Source organism: Hyperoodon ampullatus (assembly GCF_949752795.1).
Source record: "Hyperoodon ampullatus genome assembly, chromosome: 8".
Lineage (NCBI taxonomy): Eukaryota > Metazoa > Chordata > Mammalia > Artiodactyla > Ziphiidae > Hyperoodon > Hyperoodon ampullatus.
This window is the reverse complement of record NC_136921.1, coordinates 106,642,031-106,661,268: the sequence shown is the minus strand read 5'-3', so window position 1 is coordinate 106,661,268 and position 19,238 is coordinate 106,642,031. Positions and strand designations below refer to the sequence as shown.

The window sequence follows — 19,238 nt, the reverse complement described above, 5'->3', positions numbered from 1 at the left end:
ATGTTTGTGTCCCCCCAGAATTCGTATGTTGAAGCCTCTAACCCCTTGATCTGATTGTATTTGAAGATAAGATCTTTATGGAGGTAATTAAGGTTAAGTGAGGGTATAAGGGTGGGGGGCTGATCTGATAGGATTAGTGTCCTTATAAGAAGAGAAAGATCTCTCTCTCTCTCTCTCTCTCTCTCCCTTTCTCTCTCTCTCCTCCATGTAAGCATATAGCCAGGAGGCAGCCATCTGCAAATCAAGAACAGGGCTCTCACCAGATCCCATCACGCTGCTGTCCTGATCTCAGACTTCCAGGCTCCAGAGCTGTGAGCAATACATTTTTGCTGTTTATAAGCCATCCAGTCTATGGTATTTTGTTATGGCAGCCCTAGCCCTAGGCTAAGACAGATGTAAGGTTTAGTTTTGGGGTGCATGTAGAGAAGGGAAAGAACATGGACTTGGAGACTCAGGCAGTGAGGGCCAGCTCTCACAGAGGTCCAGTCAAGACTGGCATCTCCAGGAAGGGTATTTAGAAAAGCAAGATAGGGTCCCAGCACCTCAGAGATTTGGGAGACCACCAAAGGCAAAACAAAATCTCACCCCAAAGGAACTGAGTTCTCAGCATTGGAACACAAGATGCAAATAGCACAAGAGCAGGGAAAACTTGGGTCACTCACCGAGGCTGGTCACAGCTCTTTAAACTTGAACTGGAGGGCCTGAGTGGGAAGGATAAGAGGGGAGAGGGTAAAGTGGACCCAGATACAGGGAAAGTAGGGTACAGAGGTTGAGGGTGAGCAAGGCCTGACAGCCAAAATTTTGCCTATAGGTGAGTGGAGCACATAGGAAGGGCGTAAGAGAGAGAAGCTCAGATCTGTGAATGTCTGGATCCTTCCCTTCATTCATGTTTTGTTCAAATATCTCTTGATTATTGTTTGATGACTATGTGTATATGTGTATCTGTATATAATATATGTATATGATATGTATGTATATGTACACACATACAATGTACAGATGTATATATGTGTAGATACATATGTAGTGTTTATATAGAGTTATGTATTAATACATACATATTTCCCCATCAGAAGGCCTCGTGTCTGGGCTCGGGGAACAATGTGGTCAGCGGATTAGTCCTAGTATGGGAGGGAGAAGCTGGCTGATAGCATCCTGTTGGATTTACAGGACTGGGGTCTGTTACTTCTCTTTTTTGGTAAAACATTATTTAATTAAAGAAAAATCACAAGATTATGCTCCCTTAAATTTTCAATCTTTTATATCAACAAAAGAGATTAATGCTCATTGTTAAAAATATATCAAATACTATAAATGTATAGGGTATAAATCATCAGCAATCACAATCTCTATAGATAACACTATCCTTAACATTTAGAAATTTCTACATAAAATCTTATATAGATTCATACTTACATTTTAAAAGTCAACATTAATATGCACATCTTTCCAAATCAGTTAAACAACTTTCTGCCATTAATTTTAATGGTTGCAGATTTTTCTACTATATGGACTGTAAAAAAACTCATAAACAGAAACCTTAATTAAATAGATTTGGGAGACTAGAATGGGGAGCTCTCATACCCAGCAACCATAGCAGAGCCCAACAGAAAAAAGAAAGACTCTTCTTATTTCCTGGAAAGGACTCAACCAATGGAAGGTCATGGATTCTCTGTTTACTATAGCACTCCTATTTTCCTTTTCTTCTCTATAAAAGCCTTCTCCTTCCCTTTCCATGTGGGGACTTGCACATGGCCCACCATGGTTACAGACCTGAATTGCAATTTTCTGCTGATCCCAAATAAATCCAACTTTGCTGGAGAAATATCTGGCAGTCTATTTGTTGTAGGCCAACAGGATATAAATGGCCATTTAATCAATGCTTATTCAAGGGGCATTATAGCACCTTCCTCTTTCCTTTTAGCTATTATAAACAATAGAATTGCCATGACTATTTATATATATATATACAACTCTATACAGCTGCCTGATTAATATTTGTGGGTTACTGTATGTAAGAATCTTTTGAGGAAAAATTCTGAAAAAAAAGTCAATATTGTTGAGTTAAAGTATAAGCATTTCTAAAACTTTAGATTTCATTTTTTCTGAGGGAGTGAAGTATAGCTTATGTTTAGTACTTTACTATCACTTTTAAAAAGAAAAGTTTCCATCACAGTGACCATGTTATTTCAAAGGAAAAACAAAGTGCAGGATTTAAGAAAATACCAATCCAATCACATCTTACTGGGCTTAAATTCCAGTTCTGCCACCTATTAACTGTATAACTTGGGCAAGTTACTTAATGTGTTTTTGCCTTAGTTGTCTCAGCTATAAAACAGAGATAATAATAGCATCTATTTCATAGGGTTGTTAGGAGAGTTAACTATTACTACAATTACCTTGACTGATACTAGTGGTTTCTTCTCTCATTTGCCATTCTATATGATCACAAATATGACGTTAAAAATTCATTCAAAAAGGATAGGCTGCTATAAAGCTACAAGAAGAATTTTCATGACTCAATTTAAGCCTCCCCCCCCACTTTCTTCACTTATTTTTTTGAAAACTTCGTATGTTAACAGTTCCTTGAAATGGAGCACAGAGCTTTCAAACATTAAAACAACTATCAAAATAATTGTATAATACAAATTTCTGGAGGCCATGAGATTGGTATTTCTAATATCAGGACATTACATAAACAACACATACCACAAAAAATGTAAGAGCTAAGGGACAGTTTTCTTTTTTATTTTTGGTACACGGGTCTCTCACTGCTGTGGCCTCTACCACTGCAGAGACTAGGCTCTGGATGTGCAGGCCCAGTGGCCATGGCTCACAGGCCCAGCCACTCCGTGGCATGTGGGATCCTCCCGGACCGGGGCACGAACCTGCGTCCCCCGCATCGACAGGCGGACTCCCAACCCCTGCGCCACCAGGGAAGCCCAAGGGACAGTTTTCTTAAACAGATTAAGTTTAAGAGGTTTTTAAAAAGCATCAGACTCCCCTTTACCAGGGAGTGTCTTTCGGAAAACATGTTCAACTCGTAGAACTTTTGGAAAAGAATATGTAATGTTTCGAAAACTGTGCAGTCAACAGTGAATATGACACACCCAATCTTTTTTTTACATTTTTAATTTTTTTAATTAGTTTCTGCTTTATAACAAAGTGAATCAGTTATACATATACATCGGTTCCCATATCCCTTCCCTCTTGCGTCGCTCTCCCTTCCACCCTCCCTATCCCACCCCTCCAGGCGGTCACAAAGCACCGAGCTGATCTCCCTGTGCTATGCGGCTGCTTCCCACTATCTATCTACCTTACCTTTGGTAGTGTATATATGTCCATGCCTCTCTCTCGCTTTGTCACAGCTTACCCTTCCCCCTCCCCATATCCTCAAGTCCATTCTCAAGTAGGTCTGACACACCCAATCTTAAAGGTTAGACAAATAGCCATATAATATAAAGCATTACTGCATTTCAAACTGTCAGACTGACAATGTAACAACACGAACAAGCCCGATGTCAATGAGTACTTTCATTAAATGAGAATAGATACCTCATGGTAAAGTCTTGTGTTATTCATCCTAATAAGCACCCCATCAATTCTCAAGAAAAACCACAACAGCAAGAAAAAGCTAGAAGGTGTTACTCTAATTTTCACACTCAGGCTTGAAACTCCATGATCGTGAAGGTCATCCTCAAACAGGAGAACTTCTTCAAAAAACTTAATCTGTCCTCTGGCTTTCAATTTCTCTGTATCTATATGGTCTGTTGTAGGTACAACCTTTAGCTTAAGTGACTCTCCAAGTAATGTTCCCTTATAATCTGTGTATAGGTCCAATCATATGGTTTAATAACTTTCAGTGCTCACCCTCCATCCTGCTTTCCTGCCTCTCTTCAGCACAGGCTCCTTTAAGCATTCCTTGGTAGTTGTTCACACATCCTAATGCATCTGTAGCATTGAACTCAATCCCAAAGCCAGAGCCATGCTGGATTCTTAAAATTTTGTCTCCAAACATCATTTCAGGGAGAGATGGCATATGCAATTCATCAGCTAACTTCTCCGCATCCGCTGACTTCATGATGTGGGTCTTGGACGCCGTCAGCTTCCAGGGCCCGAAGGAGAAGTCCCGGTGGCTGCTCTGGAAGTTGTGGATCATCATGGCCGCAGCGGGGCCCACGTGGGCTGCATGGAACAGGCTGGAGCAGTGGCGGCAGTGGCAGCGGCAGCCGACCGGGTCTGTTACTTCTTAAAGGTCAGAGGGGGACTTTGTATTCTCAGAGTCCGCATGTTCCCTGGCTGCTCTCCTACAAGTCTGGGCTGGGGGAGGTGCCTGGAGGGCCTGACCTCCATGCAGAGGGTGCCTGTATGCACAGGTCGCCCCAAGTCCATCTTTTCTCCCAGAGATTGAGCAGGATTCCTTGGTCTGGAATGTCTCTGCCTGGCCATAGGGTCCCTCTTTCTCTGGAATTCTCCTGTCTGTGTGTTCAGGCCACGCTTCTGTTCAAGTTCCTGGTCCTATCTCTGATGATACTGAAACTGAGCAGGACCCTGTTGGGCTCCTGGGCGTGGAAGCCTTTCAGACACTTGTTAATCAGGGAAGGGAGGGTGTGCAGAGATACGGGAGGAGCAGTCAAAAGAAACAACAGTGCAGCTTGGGGCAGGGCCCTGGTTCCATCTCAGCTGAGAAACAAAACAATATCTCTGAGCTCTTCTGCAGAGCTAAAACCCCCAACAAATGGAAGATGTTGACTACTTGATGAAGCATTCTTCATTCCACAGTTTGACAGCCTCAAGAACCAGAGAAGCTCATCAAGAGACCACCTGAGGCCAGATTAAAGGAGCACAGGCCCTGCACGTACCCTGATCCTGATCAGCAACCCAGCCCTTGAACCACTGCTGTAAAACTCCTCACCAAATCCTCCTGGGTTGGGACACAGTTTTGAGAGGCACGAGCCTGCTGTTCCCCCCTTTGCCTGGCAAAGCATTAAAGCTATTCTTTTCTACTTCACCCAACACTCTGTCTCCAAGATTCAGTTCGGCACCGGTGCACAGAGGCCGAGTTTTCTGCATCAATATTGCCAAGCTGGTTTATTGTGAGTCTACCACGCGCTGGCCTCTGAGCACGCTATGTGTATCGGGGCGTTTAATCCTTGTAGCCGCTCAAGAGGCAGCTCCTGATACCTCATCTTTCCACTCAGGAGAAGCCTGGGACAGAGAGGTGCAGTGCCCTGGCCGAGGCAGTGCAGGTAGCCCAGGCTGTGCCCTTGGCACAGGCAGGATGGAGAAGCAGCCAGGCCCACAGCCCGTATTGCCCAGCCCCTCCTGCCACTTCTCATACCTGCTTTGTTCTCTGCCTCACTTTATGGGGACCAGGGATCTGCCTTCAGACTAAGTGGCTGCCGGGGGGATGATGAAGGGAGCAGAGATCATCAAATGGTCCCTTGGCTCTGAAAGGATGGAGGGAGACCTTAAGACAGTGAGTCCTTAATTTCTGTTGGAGTCACAAATAGGAATCACAAAGGAGGCATGTCTTATGGCTCAAATTGGAATAACCTTAGTTGAACTGTGTGTGCGTGCGTGTGTGGGTGTGTGCGCGCGTGTGCGTGCTAATGCTTTCCACTAGCAGACATAGGGTATGAGCTGCTTTGTGCTGGGAGAGCCAGACTCTGCCAAAGGCTGTGGAGAAGCTCGCAGGCACCAGCACCACTGAGGAACTTTTGTCCATTTTGGGAAATAAGACTTGGTTTTGAATCCAGCTTGACCCTGTACTTGCTGTGGAAACGTGGACAGGAGACTCAAGCACTCTAAGCTTTAGTTTTCTTATCTGGAAAATGATGATGAATACAATCTAGGGATGCTTTGAAGAGGGGTTGATCTGTGGCTGTAGAGCTCAGAGCCCCGTCCTGGTGCATGGCAGGTGACCACAGTGGACATCTGTAGTATCTGCCTGCCCAGCATCCATTCCCCCATCTATACTCCATCTGAATCCCTCTTTGGAATTCCCGCTCCCCTGCCTTCTGACACAGAGGTGGGTGAATGACCCTGGGTTGGCCAATCAGAGTCACAGAATCTGGTCCAGGGTTGGGCATGTGAGCTAATCCAGGACAAATAGCACTCAATCCTGAGACTTCCGCTGGAATGACTTGGACATAGAAGAACTTGGCCAGAAGCTGCTGGTGGCCATCTGGGACCCACACAAATAGAGCTTTCCTGAGAACAAAGCTGACAGGCGAGAGAAGAGAGTTGGATGGATATAAATCCATCCAAAGAGAAAGAGACGAGCCTGATGGCATCCTTGGGCCCAGGATCCAGCTGTGCTGCAGTTAAGATGTGCCTCTGCGTTTCCCAGGGACACAAACCAACAGACTCCCGTTTACTAGGTCAGCCCCTCACAGTGGAAAGTGTCTTGGTCGAGTCAGTGCTCAGTACTGTTGACAGGAGGAGAGGGGTGCTCAGAGAATACTTTCCCCACACCCCGCCCTCTGCACCTCTTCCATCTGGCTGTTCTTGAGTTATAACCTTTTATAATAAACCATTAATCTAGTAAATAAAATGTTTCTCTGAATTTTGTGAGCTACTCTAGCAAATTAATTGAACCCAAGGAGGGGATTGTTGGAAGCTCCCATCTGTAATCTGTTGGTCAGAAGCGCAGGTGACAACCTGGACTTGTGATTGGCATCGGAGGTGGGTGGGAGGGGGGCAGTCTTGTAGGGCTGAGCCCTTAACCTGTGGAATCTGATGCCATCGCCAGGTAGATAGTGTCAGAACTGAGTTGAACTGTAGGACACCCTGCTGGTGCTGGAGCATTTCTTGTTGGCGTGGAAAAATCCACACACACATATTGGAATTGGGTGCAGAACCCTTAGTAGCCAAGCTTGATATGTTAAATGATGCAACCCAGTCCAGTCTTAGTGTAATAGGGAAGAAAAAATCTGCCTCCATATTAGAGCTGTTTCTTTTACTTTAACCTTTGTATTTTACTGCTTTTTCTTTGAATTAAGAATGTTGCCTCTAGCCTGAAATATACAGGATAGTCCGTTCTCAAGGCTCTGACCTTTAAGGGGATAACATTTTTCCATTCACATAGAGATAAAAAGTTGCAGAACAGAGAATAACATTTGTCTTGTTTTAGGTTTACCTGGACAAAGGATTCCTGCACCAAGAAGTTGGTAATGACCAACCACGACCTTGCCTTTAAAAGTGCCTTGCTGAATCTCTTCGGGGAGTTTGGGGTATTTTGGGGCATGAGCCACCCATTCTTGCATGGCCCTGTAATAAATCCCTCCCTGCTCCAAACTCCGATGTTTCTGTTTGTTTGGCTTCACTGCGCGTCGGTCCAGTGAACCCGCATTGGGTAACACTTTGTCCATCACTGACACCTTGGATAGCCCTGGTCAACAATTTCTTTTTCTGGTCTCGTTTTCCCATCTATAAAAGAGGTGGTTGTTCTAGGGAAATTTCCAGGTCCTTTCAGGTGAAACATTCTTGCCTCATTCAGGGGAATTTACGGCCCCAGTTACAGGGAGTGGAAATTATTCTGGCAGTGTCTCTAAAGACCTATTCTCTTCCTCCTTCTATCTGTCAGTGTCTGCCCCCCTCTTCTGTTTCTCTTTGTCTGCTGCCATGCATGTAGCCAAAGGGGTCACCAATGCTGAGTGGTCAGGACATGACAATTCCGTTGCCCATCCTTGATTAGCATGGCTGTGTCTCTTAATCCAGATGCCAGGCAGAGTCTGTTTGATGGCTGGCCAGCCAGCGGGTTGGTTGGAGCTGTGTCAGGGATGACTCCAGCTTGAACCAGCGAAGGCTGGAAAGTGACATCCTTTGGCTCACTGCCTGCTTGGTGGGGATGGAGAACAGGACGTGGGGGGCCACCCAGACCGGGCCGACAAAGTGACTGACGTGTCCATTACAGTGCCAGGCTTTCATGCTGGAATGACCCGGACCTTGCTGTTGCTGTGGTTTATTTGTTTGGCCCGTGGAGACTGTGCAAACCAAACGGCATGACACCCGCGTCAGGGCTACTCATGCTGATCGTGACAGCCGTGGGAAGGACTGGAGAGAAAAGGATTCTGGGGACAGACAGTTCGAGATGGGAAGGCCTATTCCCCCCTCATTAATGACCCTAAAATTGATTCAATGATCCAGAAACTCCAAAAGTAAAGCCATTAGTCACAATGTTGTCAGGGAGAAAAAAGAAAGAAAGAAAAAGCCATGCGTATCATTTTGGAGCTGATTCCACACAAGTGCCTATTCTGCGCGCCTGAGTGCCTGGGCCAAGCTGCCTGGTGTAACTATTGTTTGCCCTGCATGGGATTAAGGCAGGCACATGACCAGCGCACCCGAGCTTCAGCCAAGGGCCAGTGCCCCACCGAGGGAGCATGGGGGGAAGGACCGGCCTTCCTGGCAGTGGGCTGGCGCCTGTCTGGTCGAATCATCATGCCGTCAGCTTTGAGGGCTGCTGAGTACAGCCGCCAACAGTGGGGGAGAAAGAGCTCCAAAGTCACTTCTAGGACATCTCTAGGTTGAGAGGGAGAAAGAGAAGAAAATGTTAAAACAGGAATGGTGGGGCTCCAGCCATACCCTCCTGCTTGGGGGCGGGAGCCTTTGTCCTTTGGTTGCTTGTCACCCCTAGGAGACTATAAATTGACAGAGGGCAAGGCTCTTGTTTTCACTTTGCAACACCAGTAACAATAACAAGGACAATAATGACAGTTTTTATTGATTGATCACTATCAGCCGTGTTCTTTTTTTTTTAAATTGAAGTATAGTTGATTTACAATACAGTGTTAGTTTCAGGTGTACAACAGTGATTCTGTTATGTATAGATCTATATCTATTCTTTTTCAGATCCTTTTCCCTTATAGTTTATTACAAAATGTTGAGTAGATTTCCCTGTGCTATACAATAGGTTCTTGCTGATTATCTGTTTTATATACAATAGTGTGTGTATCTGTTAATCCCAACCCCCTAATATGTCTCTCCCCCTCCTTTTCCCCCTTGGCAACCACAAGTCTGTCCTCTACGTCTGCGAGTCTGTTTCTGTTTCGTAGACAGGTTCGTTTGTGTCGTGGTTTAGATTCCACATACGAGGGATGTCACATGACACGTGTCTTTCTCTGTCTGAGTGACTTCGCTGAGTATGATCATGTCTAGGTCCATCCATGGTGCTGCCAATGTCAGCCATGCTCTATGTGGAATTCTTTGCATTTCTGAACTCTGATCTGCATGGTAGATTACCACTTTTTGAGACAGGGCAACTGAGGTTCCGAGCGGTTAAGTGCATTGTCCAAAGCTGCGTGCGGCCGAGTTGGTATTCAAACTCATACACTTTTCATTTTCCCGCATTCCTGGCTCTGATGTTACACTAAGTACTAGATAAATATGTGTGCAATGAATGAAGAAATTGATGGGCCATTTTTTCTCTTTTCTACGGCACTGCTATGGCTGAACGCTGAATTACCTTCCTTCTGGTTTCCAACGGCAGGCAGGGTTGGCTGTTGGCAAAATGTGAAACCTCATCCTCTCCTTTTCCTGTGCCTTACTTCTTTTCTGAGCGGTCATTCCAGACTTAGGAGCAAGACTGAAGAATGGATAAAACAAAATAAAACTTTGGAACTCAACAGAGATGGATGTGAATCCTGGCTCCACCAAACGCTCTGTTGAGTGAGTTAACTTCACTGAGCTTCTGTTTCCCCATCTATTTAATAAGAGTAACAGACACTGCTATAGCGAGCCGTGATGAAGATTTGGTGGTGAGGCTCTGGTGGCTTGGCCCATACACGTGGTATATGGGTGCTGGGCTCAGAGAGGAACCCCCCAAGTGGAAGTTCCCACCTTCCTTCCCTCTGACACCCCCATTTGTCTCTCTGCTTCCCTCTGGGCTTCAGGAGCACATGCTAGGGTCCTAGTTCCAGGAAGATGAAATGCCACAAAAATGAAATTCTGCAAAACCGCAAAACTCAATTCTCTGAACTTTAGTCATTTAAAATTTCACACACAAAGCTTGGGAACTGTTCAGTTAATCCAATTCAGTTCAGTTCAGTTCCACAGTTGCGGACCCCACGTCCCTGAACCTGGCACGGAGCTGGACTGGGGATGCAGAATTCCCATCTCAGGATGGTCACATTCAGGTCCTGGCATAAGGGAGAGATATTTAAGTGAACAGTGTGAAGCCTGGTCCCCTTGAGTGCAACAGAGAAGTGTGTACGGAGCCCCACGGGGCACAGGGAAACCGTTGCCGAAATTCGGCCTCTGTACGCTGGTGCTGGATTAAATCTTGGAGACAGAGTTTTGGGTGAAGTAGAAAGAAATAGCTTTGCCAGGCAAAGGGGGCCACAGTGGGCTAATCTCTCCAGACTGTGTCCCTCCCTGGAGGAGGTAGTGAGGGGTCTTACAGTGTTCAAGGAGCAGGGCGTGGTCAGCTCGTGGGCATTCTTCTGATTGGCTGGTGGTGAGGTCATTGGGAGTCAGCATCATCAACCTTCTGGTCCCAACTGGTCTGGGGTCTATGTGCTTGTGGGCAGCATGCAGTTAACTTCTCCCACCTGCGGAGGGTTTCAGTATCTGCAAAACACTCAAAGGACGTGGCTCAGAATATGATATGTAGCCCTTGAAGAGGAGCTAAAGGTCCTTGACTTTGTTTAATGGCTAGAGTATTATATTGTCTTGCTTGACTGTTTTCCTTCCTTTCTGCATTTTCTCCCTTCTCTGACTAAATTTGCCCATTGACTAGTTTTTCTATAGACAAAAAGCAGGCAGAGATGGGTGGAGGTCTATTCTGGGAAGGCCTCATAGGGTCCTGCTCAGTTATAAAACTAGGGTGGGTGGAAGGGCAAGTGTCTGGGTGAGGCTTCTTAGAGGAAGTAGTGAATAAAGTGACTTGGGGAGGATGAATACGTGTGTGCCTGGGAGGGAAGAAGGTGGCAAAGGCATTTTCAGCGCAAGAGCCAGGCAGTGAAAGAGACAGAGAGACGGTGCTTCTTGTTGAAAGGACTGGAGAATAATTTCATAGCATTATATGCAGAATTGTTGGATTGTTCTCCAAAATGTACCTAACTTTAGGACAGTTTGAGAACACCATGGGCCAGAATGTAAAGCCTCTTGAATGATATGAGCCTCTGCTAACTTAGAAGTCATGAATCCCAGCCCCGCCCACAAGCATCGCCAGAGGATGATGCTGGGATAAGGTTTACATTATTTTGCAAATCTTTTCCCCTATGCCCCTTTTTCCCCACAGACAGTATTGCAGGGTGATCCATTCTTTTTTTTAATTTTTTTAATTTTTTGCTTTATAACAAATTTAATCAGTTATACATATACATATGTTCCCATATCCCCTCCCTTTTGCGTCTCCCTCCCACCCTCCCTATCCTACCCCTCCAGGTGGTCACAAAGCACCGAGCTGACAGGGTGATCCATTCTTTTATTCAAAAACCATTTTTTGATGGCTCTTGGGGTGTGCCAGGCTCTGTGTGTGTGTTGGTACTGCAGAGCAGAAACCCATAAATATTCTCCTTAGTGAAGTGGGAGAGTGGATGTTTACGATGCTTATTACAGATGTATTACGATGTTTAGTACAGATAATTATGATGCCAGTGGCACATGCTAGAACAGGGAGGTCCAGAGGGCTGGACACTAGTCTACTCTAGTGGTGCCCACAAGACTGAGCAGAATCTTCATTCCTTGGTGGAAAAGTCTTTCTACATGATTAAATGCAATTTGTATGCTAGCTGCCTTACCTACTCACAAAAACAGTTTTTGGAAAAAGGAGGTGAGGAGGTTTCAGTGGGTGAGTGGGAGGTACCGTTTCTTAGGTACAGATAGTGGGGGCCTCTTACAGCTAGGATTTTATTTAACAGTAAACAAGAGACTCAGAGAGGTTAAGTGGCTTGCCCAAGGTCACACAGCCAGGAAGTGTGCCAGCCAGGTTTCAGTCTAGCTTGCACTGCCTGAGGCCGAAACCACTAGCCCCATGTGGCCAGTGAGCACTTGAACTGTAGCTAGTGTGACTGAACTAAACTTTCACTTTTGGAGGATTTTAATTAATTTAAATTAAAAATAAAAAACAGATACTCCATTCCGAACTTGTATGTGAATCTACTCTTCCAGGTATAAATTTGACAAACTCTAAATACGGATCAAATATTTCTTTCTCTTTTCTTTTTAATATTTAGTGCCCATTTATTTATTTATTTAGGATAAAAAAATTTTTTTAGAAAGACTTTTTAAAATTAATTGATTAATTAATTTGGTTGTGCCAGGCCTAAGTCACGGCAGGAGAGCTCCTTAGCTGCAGCTCTTGGGCTCCTTAGCTGCGGCTCGCTGGCTCCTCAGTTGTGCACTCTTAGTTGCGGCATGCATGTAGGATCTAGTTCCCTGACCAGGGATCAAACCCGGGCCCCCTGCGTTGGGAGTGCGGAGTCTTAAGCACTACACCACCAGGGAAGTCCCATATTTAGGATTTTTAAAAAGTTGAAGTATAGTTAATTTACAATGTTGTGAGGATCAAGTATTTCTGATGCAAATTTAGTGTCCCCATTGAGATGTCCCGTAAGTGTAAAATATACCCCACATTTTGGAGACATACTGGTTACATGTTGAGGTGATGATAATGTTTTTAGATATATTGGATTAAATAAAAGCTATTTTAAAGATTCAGGTCATCTGTTTCTTTTCACTTTCTTAATGTGGCTATTGGAAATCTTAAAGTATGCGACTTGAATTCTATTTCTCTTGGACAGTGCTGTTCTAGGTCAGAGTTTTAAATAAATGAATGAATGTTGTTAACTCATCAGGGTTCCTGTATGTAGAACAAGATAGTAATAAAACACACTCCAAAACCTTTTTGATTTCTCTATGTTAGCTGACCTGGCTAACCCTCAAGCCATCGGAATTGGGGAGGCTTTTACTGTACACAGAAGGATAACACCACTTCACGTGGTACTTTTCAGACAGGCTTGTACAAGGCCAGGGGTCTATGGCATCAAATGTAGAACAAATTAGGGGGGTGATCAGACTGAGAGGTGGGCAGGAAGAAAGGGAAATTGATGATGACTCTTGTTGTGGTCCTCGAGATAGGTTTTGGCAGCAGCTTTCAAAAACCAGACACTTCAAGCCCGTATACACACAAGAGCCCAAATCCAAAGCCTCGTGGCCCCGCAGCTCTGAGAGCATAACTGATTCCATAAACAATTTAGGGTTCGCTATTCCAGCTGATTTGAGGGCTTTATTTTTGTCTGAGTCTCTTATTGGTCTTTATTTTTTTTGTCTGAGTCTTTATTTCTGTCTGACTTTTCCATTACTACTCTATTTGTGAAGCTCAGATTCAATATTTGAAGTCTGAATTTTCCTTTTATACCAGACAGAGTAATGCAGATGGATTTGAGAGGAGAGAGGGAAATGAGAGGAGATACACTTTGAAGTTAATGAAGCAAACACCAATAATATTGGGTGAGCGTTGAGTTATTCTGATAATTTTGGAAAAAAAAGAACTGCGGTGGGTATTCTGATTTCTTTTCGAGGCTGTTTTTAGTACTTTTCTGAGGTGCTTGCCTCTACAGCATTATTAAAGCTATTGCTCAGGATTTTAATGTCTGCACTTTAATGGTGTTTTTCTTCTGAGGGTGGGGCAGAGGGGAGGGAGAGAGAGAGAGAGAGAGGGAGAGAGAGGAAGAGTGTGGTGCATTAATCTTGAAGTAAAGATGACTTTAGACCCTTAGCATTTGGCTGATTTAATAATTTGTGGTTTCAAATATTTACTTTCAAATTACCCCGAAAGGACCCTTCATACACAGTGAATGGTCATTTTCAGAAGCAAACTGTGAATACGGGGTGCTATGAAACTAGCCTGAAGGAGCTCGTGAGTGAACCCAGACAAGCCCGTGGCTGCCCTGTTCTCTTTGTCTTGGTGTTTTTGGAGGACATAATAATCTTCACTGAGGGTTTAAAAAGTCAAGTAACTTTGCTAATTATTAGAGAAATGCAAATCAAAGCTCCAGTGAGGTACCACCTCATGTGGGTCAGAATGGCCATCCTTAAAAAGTCTGCAAATAACAAATGCTGGAGAGGGTGCGGAGAAAAAGGAACCCTCCTACACTGTTGGTGGGAATGTAAATTGGTGCAGCCACTACGGAGAACAGTATGGAGGTTCCTCAAAAAACTCAAATTAGAGCTGCCGTATGATCCTGCAATCCCACTCCTGGGCATATATCTGGGGAAAACTATAATTTGGAAAGATACATGTACCTCAATGTTCATAGCAGCACTATTTACAATAGCCAAGACATGGAAGCAACCTAAATGTCCATCGACAGATGAATGGATAAAGAAGATGTGGTACATATATACAATGGAATACTACTCAGGTAAAAAACAATGAAATAATGCCTTTTGCAGCAACATGGATGGACCCAGAGATTATCATACTAAGTGAAGAAATGCCATATGATATCACTTATATGTGGAATCTAAAATATGATACAAATGAACTTATTTATGAAACAGAAACAGACTCACAGACATAGAAAGCAGACTTGTGGTTGCCAAGGGGGAGGGGGGTGGAGGAGGGATGGACTGGGAGTTTGGGGTTAGCAGATGAAACCTATTATATAGAGAATGGCTAAACAACAAGGTCCTACTGCAGAGCACAGGGAACTATATTCAATATCCTGTGATAAATCATCATGGAAAAGAATATGAAAAAGAACATAAATGTATGTATAACTGAATGACTTTGCTGTATACCAGAAACTAACACAACACTGTAAATCAACTATACTTCAATAAAATAAAATTAAAAAAGCCACTTAGAGTTTTAGCTGCACTTTGTGCATTTGATGAGAACATTGCGTGCTGTGAGTGTTCAGAAATTTGGGGATCACCAACGTCTGTGGAGACCCTTGTGAACGTCACCCTCAGCTCTAATTGGAAATTCTGGGAACCTCTGGACGGACAGTGTTGCCAAGACAACGCCTTATTTATTTGTCTATCTATGTATTTATTTTTTTAAATTGAAGTATAGTTGGTTTGCAATATTGTATTAGCTTCAGGTATGTAACATAGTGATTCCCTATTTTTATAAATTATGCCTTATTTAAAGTTATTACAGGGCTTCCCTGGTGGCGCAGTGGTTGAGAGTCCACCTGCCGATGCAGGGGACACGGGTTCGTGCCCCGGTCTGGGAAGATCCCACATGCCGCGGAGCAGCTGGGCCCGTGAGCCATGGCCGCTGGGCCTGTGCGTCCGGAGCCTGTGCTCCGCAATGGGAGAGGCCACAACAGTGAGAGGCCCACATAACGCAAAAAAAAAAAAAAAAAAAAAAATAAAGTTATTACAAAATAATGGCTATATGTCTCTGTGCTGTACAATATACACTTGCTGCTTCTCTGTTTTATACAGAGTAGTTTGTATCTCTTAATCTGGTACCCCATCTTGCCCCTCCCCACTTCCTTGTCATTTGCAACAAATGGATCTAGAGCGCATTATGCTGAGTGAAATAAGTCAGAGAAAGACACATATTCTATGTTGTCACTTATATGTGGAATCTAAAAAATAAAACACACAGATATATACGTTGATGAAAAATTAATCAGTCCATCTAAGAAAGAATTGGAAAATTCTTTTGAGCCAAATTTGACGATTATAACCTGGGAAGAGCATCTCAGAAAGCTCTGAGAACTGTGCCACCCATTAGAAGTCAAGACACAGTTTATGTAAGTTTTTTGAGACAGAGGGCTGTACATCAAACGATGTATTATTGATAGTTTACATAATCCAGATCTAAGCATCATCCTGGTGGGTCATGAGACTTCTTACAAGATCAAGAAGAAATGTTATCTTTAAGGAGTTGTCTTGTTGGTGCTGGGAGAATGTTGCTGTTTATGGTTGAGCAGGTATTTCTGCTCATGGGAGAGGTTTGGTTGATGCATAATGTGGATACACAGTACACAGTGAGGAGGCCAAAGAGCAGAGAAGAATTTTTATGTTTAAATTTTTCTTGTTTTGTCATAAAATATGAATTTGATTTCACATGTATAACAAAATGCTACAATTTTTGCATTGCTTCTCTAGAAGAATCCAGAGAAACTGTTGGCTAAATGCAGGGAAAGCAATGCCAGCGGGTGAAAACAGAACTGGGCAGGCTGTAAGGGGACGGTCACATGTTGGGCTGTATGTGGGTGGTCAAAGCCTCCGTCAAGCTTCTTTCTGCTGTTCTGGTCCTTTCCCCCTCCACCCTGTGTCCGGTGGGGTGTGTGCTGGGTGCTGCCTTTCCTGGGCTGGTCTTAACTAAATGTGTGCAAACTCTCTTCTGTCTCCTGGCCATTTCTCCTATGGGTTTATCTTTGTAATAGCGATGATGGAGCGGCTTGCTGCTCTGTAAACCTGCATAGTTCAGCCCATCCAGACCTTCCCCACCCTGCTTATTCATTTGTTCAATTTGTTTCCTCATTCATACCTTTATTCAACAAACATTTTATTGATTTCCTACGGTGTGCCAGATCATTCTGAGCATGGAGAGACATCTAAGACATTTCTTGCCATGTCTAGCTCTGAGGTTCACTTATTCACTTAATAAATAATGTAAAAAATTCAGTAGATGTATACTGAGCACGTAGTGTGGTGCTAGGCCGTGTGCAAGGCCTCGGGGTTCTCCACTGAGTGTATATTAGGTTTTCCCACCTCCTTCTTCTTTTCCCAACTCCTTATCCATTGTGTGTGTGTGTGTGTGTGTGTGTGTGTGTGTGTGTGTGTTTTGGTTGCACCTTGAAGCATGTTGGGACCTTATTTTCCTCACCAGGGGTCAAATCCTCGCCCCATGCAGTGGAAACACCGAGTCTTAACCACTGGACCACCGGGGAAGTCTCCACTGTGTTCTTTTAAAAGCTCCCAGGGGGGCTTCCCTGGTGGCGCAGTGGTTGAGAGTCTGCCTGCCGATGCAGGGGACACGGGTTCGTGCCCCGGTCAGGGAAGATCCCACATGCCGCGGAGCGCCCGGGCCCGTGAACCATGGCCGCTGGGCCTGCACGTCCGGAGCCTGTGCTCCACAGCGGGAGAGGCCACAACGGTGAGAGGCCCGCGTACCGCAAAGAAAATAATAAAATAAAATTCCTTTAAAAGCTCCCAGGACATCAATTAGTCGGTTTGTCTTTATTTATTCTTTATTTTTTAGTTCATAGTAGCTTTATTTTTAAAATTTATTTCTTAATCAAAGTATAGTTGATTTACAATGTTGTGTTAGTTCCAGGTGTACAGCATAGTGATCCATATATATATATGTGTGTGTATATATATGTATATATGTATATATATAATATTCTGAAAAAGAATATATATTCTTTTCCCTTATAGGTTATTACAAAATATTGAGTAGAGTTCCCTGTGCTATACAGTAGGTCCTTGTTGGTTACCTATTTTATATACAATAGTGTGTATATGTTAATCCCAACCTCTTAATTTATCCCTCGCACCCTTTCCTCTTTGGAAACCATAAGTTTGTTTTCTATGCCTGTGGATCTAGTTCCTTTTTTTAAAATTTCTTTTTCATTTTTATTTTTTTTTGGCCATGCCACGTGGTATGTGGGATCTTAGTTTCCCGACCTGGGATCCAACCCATGTCCCCTGTAATGGAAGCGAACAGTCCTAACCACTGGACTGCCAGGGAATTCCCTCTATTTCTGTCCTGTAAATAAGTTCATTTGTATCTTTTTTTTTCAGATTCCACATATAAATGATATCATATGATATTTTTCTTTCTCTGTCTGGCTTACTTCACTTAGTATGATAATCTCTGGGTTCATCCATGTTGCTGCAAATGGCATTATTTCATTGTTTTTTATGGCTGAGTAGTATTCCATTGTATATATGTACTACATCTTCTTTATCCATTCATCTGAGTTGACTCTTCTTTAATATTATTGTCTTTAATTTACATTCTTTTAAAAGGTCTGATTAGAAAGATACATTGCAGTTCAAACACATAAAAATAATAAAAGTGAAAAACAATGGAAAGGAATGAAATTAGAGGAATAGTTCTTACCCAAACTACATCCATGGGGCTCAGATCGTTTTCTAGAGATGGAACAAAACTGTAGCTCTGTGTTTTTCTGAGGGCCAACCCAAGCGGAAAACACAATCATTGACCCTGTCAGCTTTACAGGATTTATGGAACTCCGTGAGGACAGTCATTAACCAGGTGCCAAGGAGAGGCACAGACCCCCGGCAAAAATGTCTCCCGTAGGTTCTGCTGAGAGGTCCTAGGGTCCTCACTCCAGGGACCACACCATCAAAGCCATCGTCCTAAGAATACAGGGAGGAGTGTCTTTTGCAGGACCATCTGTCTTGCATCCCTTATGTTGGCTGAGGACACGCCATCTAAGCTCAGTTCAATAAAAGCAAATTGACATGATACCAAATCAAGGACCCCCCAGGTATAAAGGAGGCTGCTTTTGAACGTACTCTGAAGGTAATATACGAACATATGGGAAACAGGAGAGATCCAAACCCAGATGCCCTCAGGGTGTGGCAGGTAGTAACTGTGTCTGTGCCTCGTGTGTGACAACAGGGAGATATGGGTAAGGACATTCTGGTCGTACTCCAATCTCATACTCTTTACAAAATACTGTAAAGGCCATCCTAAATACCCTTGAGGACCAACCTCAGCCTGTTTGTGGGTTCTGATCTAGAAAAGTAAATGCACTGAAATTAGTCAGGCAAGTGTCCCTAAATACTGTTTTCTATAGCTGAGCTATTGATAAATATTGGGCAGAATGAATTCTTGCTCTTTGATATGTACTGAGAAATCAGTGGGCACATGCAGCATTCTGATTGATAAGTACTTGAAATAAATGTCACATACTGGGATCACATATTATGCCCTGGCATTACAACTGAGATAAAATATAATCTCTGCTTTCATGGAGCTTCAAGACATAAACTCAATAAATGCATAAAATGGAGGGTGATATATGCATAAGTATGTACCAGGGATGCAAAGAGGAGGGGGAGGCTGGCATCGAACTACTGTGTCTGGAGGTCAGTGGGTCAGAAAATCAGAGGGTCAGAGGGGCAGGGATCAGGGAAGGTTTCATGTAGGAAGAAGGCGGGATGCAGCTGGGTCACTGTGAAGTAAATACCCACGGCTCCATAATTTGTTTCTAGTTGCCGCCCTGGGTGCCAAGAAGGTGTGATGTGATTGAGGAAAAGCCACTTGGTGGCTACCCAGGGCTCCTCCGTGT

At 43.8% G+C, this 19,238-nt stretch overlaps 1 pseudogene across 1 annotated transcript; it reads right to left on the bottom strand.

Moving 5' to 3' along the window:
- Window positions 1-3,537: 3,537 nt before the first annotated feature.
- On the bottom strand, window positions 3,538-4,168 carry LOC307057546 (TIP41-like protein; annotated as a pseudogene). Its single transcript has one exon. The product of its transcript is annotated as a TIP41-like protein (transcript).
- Window positions 4,169-19,238: the final 15,070 nt, after the last annotated feature.